Genomic DNA, 12,805 nt, shown 5'->3' on the forward strand with positions numbered 1-12,805 from the left:
CAAAACTTAACATAATTGACGGGACACAACAGTACCCCCCCTTCTAGGGCCGACTCCTGACGGCCCAGGCTGCTCAGGGTGACGATCATAGAAGTCACTAATGAGTGTCTTGTCCACAATGAACGTTGAGGAGACCCACAAACGTTCCTCAGTGCCGTAACCCTCCCAATCAACCAAGAATTGTCGTCCTCGGCCCCGTTTGCGGACCACCAGAAGTCTCTTGACTGTGTACACCGGACCACCTTCAATGATCCGGGGTGGTGGAGGGGGCTTGGAGGCGGGAACCAGAGTGCTCTCTCGAACTGGCTTGAGTTTGCTCACGTGAAACATGGGATGGACCCTCAAAGATCTGGGGAGTTTGAGGCGCACAGAGACAGGGTTAATGACTCTTGAAATTGGGAAAGGACCCACAAACCTCGGTGCCAACTTCTTGGAGTGAACGTGTAGGGGTAGATCCTTGGTGGAGAGCCAGACTTTCTGGCCCGCCCTGTAGAGGGGAGCCGCACGCCGGTGGCGATCCGCCGCTGACTTCATCCGGGTCGAGGTCCGGAGTAGCGCCTGCCGAGCACCGGCCCAAACCCGCCAACAGCGTCGGACCATGGCATGCGCGGATGGAACCTTGACTTCTTCCTCATTAGCAGGGAAGAGAGGAGGCTGGTACCCATTAGCACACTGGAAAGGGGAAAGACCCGTGGCAGCCGAGGGGAGAGTGTTGTGGGCATACTCTATCCAGGTAAGGTGATCGCTCCAAGTGGTCTGCTTCTGGGACACGAAGCACCTGAGGCATGTTTCGAGGTCTTGGTTCAGGCACTCTGTCTGACCGTTGGACTGCGGGTGGTAACCGGAAGATAAGCTGACGGTGGCGCCGAGGAGCTGGCAAAACTCCTTCCAGAAGTTGGAAATGAACTGTGGTCCTCTGTCGGAAACTATGTCACTGGGGAAACCATGTCACTGGGGAAACCATGGATTCTGAACACGTGAGTTAACATGACCTCTGCCGTCTTCTTGGCAGAGGGAAGTTTGAGCAGAGGAATGAAATGTGCCATCTTTGAGAAACGGTCTACCACCGTCAGGACGGTAATGTTACCTTTGAAGGGCGGTAGTCCAGTCACAAAGTCCATGGAGATGTGCGACCATGGTCGCTGAGGCACTGGGAGGGGCTGGAGAAGACCCATCTGGGCCCGGGATGAGGTCTTATTCCGGGCACACACTGGACAGGCCGCCACGTACTCGGAGACCTCTTTTTTCATGGCCGGCCACCAGAACCGCTGCTTTATGGCAAACATTGTTCGTCGGACGCCGGGATGGCATGTGAACTTGGACGTGTGAGCCCAGTGGATTACCTGAGAGCGTAAAGACACAGGGACAAACAAGCGGTTGCCTGGACACTCGCTGGGTGCCGGGCTCACAACATTCGCCTGCTTCACATCTGTTTCTATCTGCCATGTTAGCGACCCAACCACACAGTTCAGTGGAAGGATTGATACTGGTTCCTTGGCATTATGTTCAGGCTCAAAGAGACGAGACAGTGTGTCTGGCTTACGGTTTTGTGTACCGGGCCGAAAAGACAATATGAAGTTAAATCTGCTGAAGAACAGAGTCCACCGGGCCTGACGTGAATTTAGTCGCTTGGCTTTCCTAACATATTCTAAATTCTTGTGGTCAGTCCAAACAAGAAATGGTTGCTCCGCCCCTTCTAGCCAGTGTCTCCACTCCTCCAAAGCTGCTTTGACAGCTAGTAACTCCTTGTTCCCCACATCATAATTTTTTTCAGCTGAGGTCAACTTACGCGATAGATAGGCACAGGGGTGCATCCTGTTATCCTCGGAGGATCTCTGGGACAACACAGCCCCGATGCCCTCGTTGGATGCGTCAACCTCAACCACAAACTGTCTCTGGGGATCCGGAACAGTGAGTACAGGTGCCGTGGTGAATCTCTTCTTGAGGCATTGGAAGGCGGACTCGGCCTGGGAGGTCCACTGAAAGGAGACTTTAGAGGAGGTGAGAGCATGCAAAGGTGCGGCTACAGAACTGAAGTTGCGTATAAACTTCCGATAAAAGTTGGCAAACCCCAGGAATTGCTGAACCTTTTTGCTGCTATCAAGAGTGGGCCAGTTGGCCACCGCACTGACCTTGGATGGATCCATCTGCACCTGATTAGCGGTGACAATATAGCCCAGAAAGGAGACAGTGGTTGCATGGAAGTCGCACTTTTCAGCTTTCACATACAACTGATTCTCAAGAAGCTTCTGGAGAACTTGGCGGACATGCATGACATGAGACTGACTATCTGGGGAGAAAATCAAAATATCATCCAGATACACGAAAACAGAAACATTCAAATACTCTCTCAAAATGTCATTTACCATGGCCTGAAATACAGCAGGAGCATTACATAGTCCAAAAGGCATGACCCGATATTCATAATGTCCGCTTGGGGTGTTGAACCCCGTTTTCCACTCGTCTCCCTCTCTAATCCTGACGAGGCGGTAAGCATTCCTAAGATCGAGTTTGGTAAAAACTGTAGCTGTTTGAAGCAGTTCAAATGCTGAAGACATCAGCGGGAGTGGGTGGCGGTTCTTAACAGTTATTTTGTTCAATGGGCTGTAGTCAATGCATGGCCTGAGCGACCCATCCTTCTTACTCACAAAGACGAATCCTGCACCAGCAGGTGACGAAGAGGGACGGATTATCCCCGTTTTCAACGAGGAGGAGATGTAATCGTCCATGGCCGCACGCTCCGGTCCCGAGATGGAGTATAAGCGCCCCCTAGGGATGGGTGCGCCAGGCAGCAGGTCGATGGCACAGTCAAAAGGACGATGAGGGGGCAGTGACAGAGCTTTGGTTTTATTAAAAACCTCCTTAAGGTCATGGTAGCATGAGCTTCTAACCGAAACTGCAACGGTTTGTGGGATTCTACAGGACTGTTCACAATTCCCTCCCCATCCCTTAATTTTTCCTGAACCCCAATCAATCTGTGGGTTATGTGTCTTTAGCCAAGGAAACCCCAAAATCAGTGGATGTTGTGCTGAATTGAATAGATGAAACTGCATTATCTCTACATGATTATTATCAATTGTTACTTGAATGGGTTCCGTACAATCAGTTACTTTACACATTAGTCTGCCATCTAGGGCGCTGGCATTGACAGGATGCTTGAGAGGGACAGTCTTAATATTAAGGCGTTTAGCTAAATCCCAGTCTATGAGGCTTTCATCAGCCCCAGTCAATTAGCACCCCCAGAGTATGTGTCTGACTGTTAGCTGTGACTTTAACCTGGGTGAGTGTGCGAGGAGGATAGTTAGAGGAAATCTTGCCCGGGAAAAGGGCTTGCTCACCAACCATGAGGAGGGCGTTGGTGAGCAAGCCCTTTTCCCGGGCATGTTGCCTGCTGGTGACCCGATTGGCCACAGTAAAAGCAACATCCCTCCTGCAGGCGGCGCCGTCTTTCCTCTGGAGGAATCCTTGTTCTCCCGAGCTGCATTGGCTCCTCCGGTGCCTGTGATGGCGCTGTCACTGCTGGGCCTGATGAAGAGTGAAACAAGGGATCCCATGAAGGCTGCTTATCCAGAGAGCGCCCCTGGTGGCTTGGATGTCTTGTTGCAGTTCGGCGCCGTTCTCTCTCTCTTTCTCTGAGGCGGTTATCAACTCGGATAGACATGGAAATCAGCGATTCCAGGTCTTGTGGTAGTTCTAGTGGAGCCAGGTGGTCTTTGATGGTTTCAGATAGTCCATTCCGGAAGGAGTCTATTAATGCTGGGGTGTTCCAGCCACTGTCTATGGCACGGAACTCTATGGCATAATCTAACACTGGCCGTGGGTGCTGTTTGAGCTGCATGAGTACACGGGTGGCCTCAGCGGCAGGTGAAGTAAGATCAAAAATCCTGCTCATAGTGTCTTTGAATTCTGTGAAAGATCCACATATACTGGAGTCTCTTGACCACTCCGCAGTGGCCCATGCGGCAGCTCTGCCAGTTAAATGGGAGACCATAAATGCTACTTTAGCCTCATCTGACACAAACGCGGCTGGGTTAAGTTTGTAGTGCAGGTCACACTGGACTAGGAAGGTTCTGCAGTTGCCAGATTCACCTGAATATTTCTCTGGCGATGCCAACCGCAGTGGGACAGGAGAGAAACTGACCTCGGCCTGATTAGCAGCAGGATTAGCATCAGGTGGCGTAGCAGAAATCGGAGCTGTAGCAGTTGCCTCTAGATGAGTGAGGACTCTGTGGAGCTGTTCTGCCAGCTGGTTCACCTGCGACGTGACAGAGGTTTGGAAATCCTCCTGGCGATCTGAAAGGTCCTTCACTCCATGGCTAATGGTTTTTAGCTGCCCCTGGTGCTGATAGATGATGTTTCCCTGTGCAGACAGGGCAGTCTGGAGCGTCTTGGGGTCGGCTGAGTCCATATTGGTCGGTTCGGTTACTTCTTGGAGCAATGAACAAGACGAACCGACAACTAACAAGGGGAGACAGGACAATATATACATGAGGTAAGTGGGCACAGGTGGAAACAATCAGGGGCGGGGCAGACACTGATGATGGCGGGAAAAGGAACCAGAGCAGGAAGTAAAGGGACCTGGAATGAGACAAGGTGAGTACAACATAAAACAGGAAGTGGAACATAAACTAAACTAACATGACAAAACTTAACATAATTGACGGGACACAACAGGGCTCTATAAATAGAAAACTACGGCAGATATGTAATAATTGAATTGTAATTGAATGCAGCCGAACCGTGTATTACAATGTCGTTATGTGATGACTTTCAAAGAGCAAGGCTGGTGAGGGCAAGCAAGCAAAGGGCAAGCACACTCGGAATAAAGTATTATTTTATTTTTTAAAAAAATATTCGGTCTGTTTCCGGTATTTGTTTATGACGATGTGATGTGAGATGTGAGACTGGGTTGGAGAATTGCACAGGGGAAAATAACGTATCTATGCCACAATTTTAGATACAGATTTTGTTAAACTAATACGTTTGCGCTGTGGACCAACACTATAAATTGACGGGGAAGGGGGTAGCAATAAAGATAACACCATTAAACAGTTACACAACATAAGAGAAATAATATCGATAGCAGCGTCCCTAGCAACCACCTTGGTAACAATGAAAACGTTGAATGGACACAATTTCCTGAAGTAATCTTTGTAATAACTAGCAAACTAAAGATCATGTACATCCACTGCACACATCATCTGAAATAACAACTCATATTCCTTACATCAAATGACATCAAAACGCATTTTAACGGCCAAACTAACCTTAAAATAGGCATTTTCCACCGAGAATAAAACGAAGGTCGGCCTAGGGATGGGTATCGTTTGAAATGTATCGTTTCCGATTCCGATTCCGGTTCTGCTTATCGATTCCGGTTCTTATCGATTCCCCGTTTCGATTCCAAAATTGTAAAAGAAAGAGGTCAAACGTTTAGATAACAAAAATATCTTTATTTTCTTAAGCTTTAACTGACATTTTTACAAATAAAAAATATACATGCAATACAAATGTATTGCACAATAGCTGTGCTTTATTTTAACTGAGCTATGCCTGTGGCAAGCTATTAACAGGCATTACACTGTGCCTTGTCTTTTTATTTTGTAGTGTAGTGGAGCCTCACTTTGGAGCGTTTACTGCGATCCATCTTTGGTGTTATGAAGTGACTGAGCTCGTGAACTGTCTACGGGAGGGCGGGGGAGCCTCGCTGCGGGGAAACGGTGGACCTCTGTCGCCGTAATTTACATGATGCCGTTTTAAAAAATGAAGGGCGGTGCCGGCCGTCAGCGTACCAAGCCGGCCGTCAACGACCAGCTGTTCTGTGATTCTCCAGAACACACAGATGGCCAGTCCTCTCTTACCCTGGCTGTATTCCACCGGGTCACCGCGGCGCAGACGGGCTCGGTGGAATACAGGGTCTGTAGAAATACTACGTCCCAAGTTGTGGAGCAACGTAGTTATTATACGTTTTTTTGTGAGACTGGGTTGTCACACCCTACATGACATAACTGATTGTGTAAAATAGTTGAAATTCCCCTTTTGCAAAAACTGTTTTATTGGATCCTCTTGAAGCTGTACCACAATCCACATTTGAATTCCTTCCAGCTGTAAACTGCTCCTCCATTTCATGTGTGCATTGCTGGATAATAGTGTCCATCAACAGCACACTCGAACACCTGTGAATTCCGTATGCAACTGTTATCTTCGAGTATGCTTAATTTCTGCACTTTCTGAGTGGGACCACTCTGCATACTGAAAACCGGTTGCAATTAGTATATATTATAGAAGTGGGATTCAGCACATTTCATGGAGCTTTTTACTCAGCATTTCAGCACCATGGACAGAGCCATCACAGTAAAGCAGCTCTGTTTCCCTGAAGGGTTCATGTTCCACTATCCTCCGCAGAGAGCACAGGGTAGCACCAAACAGTGCCCAGGGAGAAGGTGGGCATTAAAGGGGCCATATGATGCTCATTTTCAGGTTCATATGTGTATTGTGATTCTCTACTGTGACATGTCTCCATGCTTTAATGTTCAAAAAGCTCTTTATTTTTCTCATACTGCCCGTGCTGCAGCACCTCTTTTCACCCTCTGTCTGAAACCAGAGACCAGTCTGCTCTGGTTGGTTAGCTGGCCGGCTCTATTGTGATTGGTCAACAGCAAAGAGATGTTGCAGCTCTAGCCAATAGAAGTGCAAGTGTTACTTAATATGTTACAGAAGTAAAGGCATCCAATGTAGTTGTATTCATGCCGGTAGTACAGTGTGTGGGAGAGAAACTCCCTCTGGAGGGAACTTTGGGATTTTAGCATTTGCCGACCATTTGCTTGCACAGAAACCATTTAACTTCAGAAAAGGGAAAACCCCAAACGCATAATATAGGGCCCCTTTAAGTAAAAAGCTTAAGGTCACTTTAGCAAGGAAAAAGTTTGCTGTCCTCGGATGTGAGCTCATGCACGTTGCTTGAAGGATCCTTCCTTTACAGTGCAATGATTATAAGATGATGAAACCAGAAAGAAAGAAAAGCAGTATTCATTGAAAAATCAACACTATTACCAGAACATGCTTGATATGTGTCTCCAGGAAGCCCCAAGGACAGCGCCCCTCTGACCATTAAAACCATTCATAATTCTTGGTCTTCTATGTAATTACCCGTGTCCCTGAAGGGTTGCCTTCTTGGCAACACCCTTCCGCTTTTCTCTTCCCTTCATGCAAAGGCAAAGAGTCAAACACATGCACAAATAAAGACTCCCTTTTAATAACAGCTGGAATAGTGCCAGCCTGTGTTTGTGTTGCTGCTGATAATGTGCCACAAGTATACTTGTCGCCCTCCGACACCACCCGCTTTCCTCCTCCCAGGGGAAATTGCTGTGCCAGCATATGCACAATGCTACCAATGGGCACCGGTACAACACACACATGTAGAGTTGCAGCCTCACACACATGCATGTACATCAACACCCTGTGGAGGCTAACATATGAATGTAGACACACAATGCAGGCACACATGAGCACCTGTTGAGAAACAGCTAAACAAGAGAGAGTAAATACAGAGTACAGCTGGAATGAATTGACCAGATGGACGTGGTGGATCTTTTGCTTGCACATGCCAGCTTAATTTCCCGTTCAAATTTCGCATTCATGTCTAATTAGGAATAACTCTTTCTGTTTGGTCATTATCAGTGTTTGACCTTTCGCTTTGGCTGTTTGAGGAGCGGAGCAGCAGTCGATGGGTGGCCTGTGATAATAGCCCGTCATTTAGCTCAACACATGCTGATCAAATAAGATAGGCCCATGCTTATGGAAGCCTGTTGTTCACCAAAAGGCTCAGTCAATACGTGGACGCCTAAACATAAAGATACCAATGGACAACAATAGTTTCCACAAAGCAGAACAAGAGCGAGGAGACATAACAAGATCAAACGGTCCCTGTGCTTACTGGGATTTTTTTCTTTCCCTCTTTCTTAAGTTTGTACTCCCTTATGCAGAGTCTCATTGGCATGCATTAATAATAACACTTCAAACACATGCAAATTCGTTGTACTGTGTCCTTTTCTGCTCTGACAAATGCTAAGGTATGTAGGCAGACCCCATCCAAATCTGTTGCTGTGATTAATTCTCCCAAGAGCCGGATGCCTGCACCGAAACTCTCCTCTTGTGGCCTTTTGCACCCTTAAGTTTTATAGAAACCGTATTTGCATAATGCATATTGATCACTGGGACACTGCAAAACAAGCTACGTGTTCCTGCATTGAAATACAAGAAGATTATTTAAGCAAATCTTAATTTAGCATTTAAAAAACACTGCACACAAATGTACATGAAAACAGAAGAGAGAGATGCACGACACGCAATGTTGGCAGCAAAGTCGGTTCGGTATGTCTTTCATAAGCTGTATCTGTGTGTGGGCTGCTGTGGCATGCATAACATATTATTTGCTCAACAACTCGAGGTAGTGGGGGAGTTAGTTCAGGTAGGGGAGGGAGAGAAGGCCATTGGATGTACAATATTTTGGGCAGCTGACAGCTGCATGCGTGTACGTCTGTGTGGGAGTCTTGGAAATGGGGAGTGGGAGTCGCTGGCGTTTGAAATGCAATGAGGTGCGTTTGAAAGGCGCTCCTGTCACAGGTAAGCAGGGGAGCAAAAGGAAGAAGTGTACGGTGATAAAAGGAGAAGAGGAGAAGTGCCCATGCTTTAGGGTGGCATTCGGTATCTGAGGGGCTTTTTGCACGGGCTGAGGGGAGCACTCAACATACTTAAATACAAAAGCCCCCTGGAACATACACACACACTTTGATCCTTATGGAAACACTCCTCAGATTTTAGGGGTCCAAAGTAAAAAGCTTTTTTTTTTGGGACCAAAGGGTGTGTTGGAGCTTTGTTTAAGCCCCACAACAAAGACTTGGTTCCATTGTTCAAGGTGATTGACAGATGCTCTTGATGTTCCCTTCACTTTCATGCATACTGTAAGGATAAAGATATGCCTTATAAATCAATAATTCCTGCGTCACGTGCCTGTCTTTGCTGCAGTGGTGTCCTCCGCCCCGTATCACTGTGTGTCCTCTCTCCACCCGCCTTTCACCTGCTATTGAATGTCAAAGCAGCGCTGGTTAAAAATATTGCTTTCTTTCAAATCCCCTTCAGTTTATACATGTGGGTTTAATGTGGAATTTATTAATGTCATGCCCTTTCAGGGATGTGACTAATTATGAGAGAAAGGCTTGAAGGAGAATGTGTCGCGGAGGTGAGGTTATATAGCTGTTTCATCTGTCAACACTTTGAAACTGGTGCACATTGCTCACACATCGGGGCTCTTACCGTCTGTGATTAATCAATAGATACCTCTCCATGCTCGCCTCTGTTCTCCCCTTTCCCTTCTTCGGATGGGAAATTGATGACAGGCATTGAAAGAGGACAGCCTTTGAAACTGCTGTCAAAATGTGTGTGTTTTTCAGGACAGATTATACCACCCTTTTTCCCAACTTCCAAAACACCCATCCAAAAAGTGCTAATGGACCATTTGGAACTTAAGGAAAGTAATAATTGTGGGTAAAAATACTGGATCCCTGTCCATAGGTTGAAGGCTTTGCAGGTGTAATTTGGTTGTGAAATGCTCGGAGGAAAATGTCAAATGAAATGTGAGAATTTATGGTCGTGGAGCACATGCATCGGGAAAGGTCATTGCTCTGTCATTTAAAAGAAGATTTCAATAAATGGTCGGCTGTGTGTCCTGTGAGGCACTCAAACTGTACGGCCGGGTGGGCGGAGCTGGAGCGCTGGTGGAGAACAGAGGAGAGAGAGAGAGTGACGGAGCACGTCCCTAACACCCTCCCTGAGAAAGAATACCCTAGTTAACTCTTAACACCTCTGGAGATCAGGATTCCACCTCGGGGCCAGGGTAATACAGGTTCAGCCGGTGAGCATTGTTGACAGCATTGATCCAATATCCCTCATTACTGAAAAGGAGAAGCCCCCTGCAGCAACACCACCCCGGAGAGAGATGGAGCTACAGGCAGGGGGGTTGGGTGGACATGGGGTGAAGCAATGAGTTGAAAACAAAAGAGGAACAGGAGAAGATATCAGAAGAATACAAAGGTAGGAAGAGGCAAGGGAACGAGGAGGAGACAAAGAGGGTGATAGCAGGAAAATCAGTAAGGAGAATTGCAGAAATTAGAGGGTAATTGTTAGTTTTCTACTTACAGCATGCAACATTCACCTTGTGTACTATAGTGGAAGGATGGATCACCGGCCAATCGATCACAGCCTACGAGGAACACAGAATTCTGAGGAGAAAACCTGTCTTGGCTTTGCAGTATGCATGTACGAGACTAAATAATGCTCAGTGGAAGAGCCTCCAGCTGTGAAGTGAAGTAGTGCAGGGATTCTCAAAGCCGATATTACTGCTAGGGCTTGAAGGAGCATTAAGGTAAGGATGCATTACAGATCTATCTCTTTTCTCTCGCCAATTGCCGTGTAATATATATCTCGTAATTCAGGTTTTAAGGGGAGACACTACAGGTTATTAGGGTACACATTTAAAATGATGAAACCTTCCCTTTTGATTACTTTCATTATTACAAAGTTTCTGATTTGATTATATGTTTAAATATGGAAATATTATCTTAATAAATAAGTTCCATAATTTCCTTTTTTACATATTATGGTCAAGAGCGTTTTCACAGAGGGGATGTATGGTTCCATACAACTGAAAATACTCCTAAAAGCCATAAACAAATACATATTTTTGATCTATAATAAGGTGATGACTTATATATGAACAAACACCTCTGTAAAAGCCTTCAGAATATAGATGGGAATAAAAATGAAAAGCAAGTGCTACTGAAGTAGAGAATAATGGCTATGAGTATGCAGAATAAAAACAATTCTTATTTGTTTGTAAACCAGTCCTTAGATTAATGTAAAATCAATACCTTTTACAGGGCAGTAGAAATAATTAGGGTAAACAATGTACGTATAAATATAACCATGAAACTTCCCAAGTTGATTACTAACATAAAAGGGGCCCTATTATGCTTTTTGGGGGTTGCCCTTTCCTGTAGTGTATTATATAGGTTTCCGTGCATGTAAATGGTCTGCAAAGGCAAACATCCCAAAGTCCCCCCCCCCTGCCTGAAACGCCTAAGACTCCTTTGTTTAACACTCTAACATGTATCACTATGTCACATTTACACTGCTATTAGTGTTCCAACAGGTTGAACAGGCTGAAGGGGAGGATATATCTACAATCACAACAGAGCCGGCCAGCCAACCAATCAGAGCACACTGGGCTCTGGTTTCAGACAGAGGGTGAACATAGGTGCTGCAGAGAAAGATAAAGACCTTTTTGAACATTAGAGTATGTAAACATTTCACATTAGAGGCACAGAATACACTTAAGATACTGAAAATGAGCATTGTAGCGCCGGTTTAAGACTTTACTATGTGTCTTTTTTATAATAATAATAATAATTCCTTACATTTATTATAGCGCTTTTCCAGTGCTCAAAGCTTTACATATACACATTACACATATTTTGTATACATGCAATGGTCACTGTGGACAATACCCACAGGAGCAAGTTCAGGTGAAGTGTCTTGCCCAAGGACACACCGGCTTTACAGACGCAGCAGCGGCGGGTTTCACCCCTTGATCATTGCACAGCGCACTGCGCCACACCGTCCATCTTCACGCCTCGAGGTCACCGAGGCGCTTTTACAAGTACACATTGATATTATACATGTACTGTGGACAATACCCACAGGAGCAAATCCGGGTGAAGTGTCTTGCCCAAGGACACAACGGCCTGACGCAGTGGCAGCAGGTAGCGGGTTTCGAACTGGAGTTCCCCAGCACCCACCCTTGATCTGATGATCAGATGCACAGACCACTGCGCCACCCGTCCCTAATGGGGACGCCTCGTCCCTATGTTTAAATATGCAAATGAGGCATTATGTAATGCTAACTTTTGGTGAATTTAGGAGAACTGAACAATTCCAAATAGACAATTTTATTTAAATAAGCACCTAAATGTGTATTTTTGTGTTTTCTTCCCACTACAGTCTTGTATGCATGTCATGGAAGCAAAATACTCTCAGCATTGACCAGTGCATGAAGAAAACAATGTCTTGGCCTGGGGTGTTTCGCCCTAACACATGTGTCACAACACTTAATAGGCGTGAGCTGCTTCTAATCATGTGGAAAAGAAGGGCTAGGGACAGCTTCCCATCCAAGTTATTCTCACCAGACTCCATCTTAGCATTCACAACTGCAACAGTAGCTTTCTATCTTTTTTTTCACTCTCAGAACGCATTTATGGAGTACCAGCTCTAAATCCACCTCTGCGCTCCCCTTCCCCTTCCCTCCCTATATGCTCAGCTGTGCTTCCACACCGTCCAAATAGGGCAGGAATAATTGGATCAGCAAACATGGTCTTATGGAGATGGGGCTCTCCTATTTGTTTACACTGAGGTTTTCTTTTCCTTTTGCCAGATGAGATACTATTTAATTAGGTTATATCATTTGAATGCAATTTACATTATAATCCGATGACATAATGCAACTGACATTATGTCTGAAATGCACTCTAATAGAGCATCTGTGGCTCTAATGATGCTTATTATCCTATAAAATGTAGACTGGGTCTACTTCCATCCATGTATTATATGTTACATACAACTCCTCTCCAAAGTCCCTGCAAAATGTTACTTTCATTTCCTATTTGTCTTTTTTTTCTAGAATAGTAAGTGACGTTTGTGTCTCTCTTGAAGCAAGGCCATCCCTATTCCCTTCTCAATATCTATTATCTCT

The sequence above is a fragment of the Pseudochaenichthys georgianus genome, chromosome 10 (genome assembly GCF_902827115.2).
Source record: "Pseudochaenichthys georgianus chromosome 10, fPseGeo1.2, whole genome shotgun sequence".
Classification (NCBI taxonomy): Eukaryota; Metazoa; Chordata; class Actinopteri; order Perciformes; family Channichthyidae; genus Pseudochaenichthys; species Pseudochaenichthys georgianus.